The following is a 2,094-nucleotide window of genomic DNA, read 5'->3' on the forward strand; positions in this document are numbered from 1 at the left end:
TCTAATGTTAACATTTCTAAAGAATGCACATTCATTTTTGTTGTATATGTTCCCATTAAAATTTTATATAATGTAAAGCTATAACTTTAAAAACATAAGGAAATCCAATATTGGAACGAAGCTAAATCCACTTGCAAACAAATACTACTACTAATAAAACTGATGAGTATTAGTAGTACCGCTATGTAAGTAGACGTGTTTGGTTCATGTAAACATTACGGAGAATTACCTAGTAGACGTATTTCAATTATGTAAACATTAAGAGGAATAACCTAGTAGATGTATGTGAATCGTGTAAACATTACGGAATACTATATGTGTGATGCGTTTGATTCATATAAACATTAATAAAAATGACTTTAAGAAACAAAATACTGTATGATCTTTGTATAAAGTAAGCTTAAGATGGAAAACTTACTTAATTACTTCAAATAATGTAATGTAAAGAAACCATCACTGTTTTCAGATATTTTTGACATGTGTGTGTTTAGAAACACTTGTTTGTTATTAACTGCTATTTGTTTATTTTAATTGTTATTAATTCCCTTATTACAATATCATTTTCTTTTTAATGGAATGTAATTAGTTTTATTTCAAATTCAATATATTGTGATGTCATGATGAAATAAGTTTGTTTAGAAAGTCGTGCAAAGTTACGCGAGAATTAGGGGAGCTGGCTTCTTGGGATACACTTATAACTCACCCACGACTGAAAGGGCAAGCATGTTTAGAGTGTCGGGGATTTGGATCCGCGACCCGACGATTTCGAACCGAACTCCCTAACCACTCGACCATGCTAGGCCAACGAAATAAGTTCATCCTCTTATCGCTCTAAAACAAAATTAATAATAGACAGACGTTGTGTTTAATTATGCAACAGAAAATTAAAGAAATTAGAATTAAACTAACAACAGTATTTTTATATGCAAAAACGGCTCGTTTGGGTTGAGAAAATATTTTATATATAATAATATATATTCAAAGATCTAATACCGCCCTCTACATTTCGACAGACAGTTACCCTTTCAAACATGTGGTCAGCTTCCGGTCAGTTACCTCTTTCTTTGTGAACCTGACGATGACCGAAGAAGGTCGAAACGTTGTTCGCTCTTCTATGTAAAATATTTTCTCAACCCAAACGAGCCGTTTTTGCATATAAATTTCTCAACAAGTGGGTTTCTCGACATCACTAACAACAGTATTAATTAAAAACTTCCAAACAATTAAAAAAGACACGCTTGGTTTGATTTGCTTTTAATGTCACTCAGTTGCAATCTTATTAACGATAACGATGTTAAACTTTATCAAAACATGTTTATTATACTCGACAAATTATCGAATTTCGCGAGAATGTATTTTGTATACGAGTCGACAGCTGCCTGAAAGCAGAATTCATAATTTCCTCTGTACTAGAAGGGCTTGTAAGGTGATAGGAAACGAAGGATTTTTTGTTACATATACGAACTTTAACCTAGAAAAAAACTTACAATAAACTTGAATACACCGAAGTTCAGCTTGTAGATAAACTGTGCTCCAATAGACATTTACGAAAGAGAACGCCTCAAAAGGAGATGAGTCTACAATCTGAGGACCCTATAACCATTTAGTTTAAATAGACGCTTTTCTTTCCTGTAGATTTGATTTCTCCGTTTTCTTTTTGAATTTTAATTGTTATTTACTTATGATTTTGATTTGTAACTTTTATATAATAGATATTTTTTTATCAGAAGTTTCACGCTCAACATTCAAAATACTGCACACGTAAGTTATTTGAATTCTTCGCATGTGACTTGTAAACTGTATCATCTGACGAAGAGCGCTAACTCGAAACGTCATTATTCTTGATATAAAAGTATGTAAAACTTGTCCATTGTTCAAATTGTTACTCAGTTTTGATGTTTTTGTCGCCTATACGGTTTTCACTATATTTTCGTCAAACTTAGTTGGAATCTTAAACATTACCTTACATTTACTAAAAGTATGCGAGTTTTACGCAACATCAGGCAACAATAACGTAACTGTTAACAGCAAGTAAAGTGTAAATTGATAAAAAAGCATTTGATAAAATCATTCAGTGCTTATATCTGCATAACA

The sequence above is a fragment of the Tachypleus tridentatus genome, chromosome 2 (genome assembly GCF_004210375.1).
Source record: "Tachypleus tridentatus isolate NWPU-2018 chromosome 2, ASM421037v1, whole genome shotgun sequence".
NCBI lineage: Eukaryota > Metazoa > Arthropoda > Merostomata > Xiphosura > Limulidae > Tachypleus > Tachypleus tridentatus.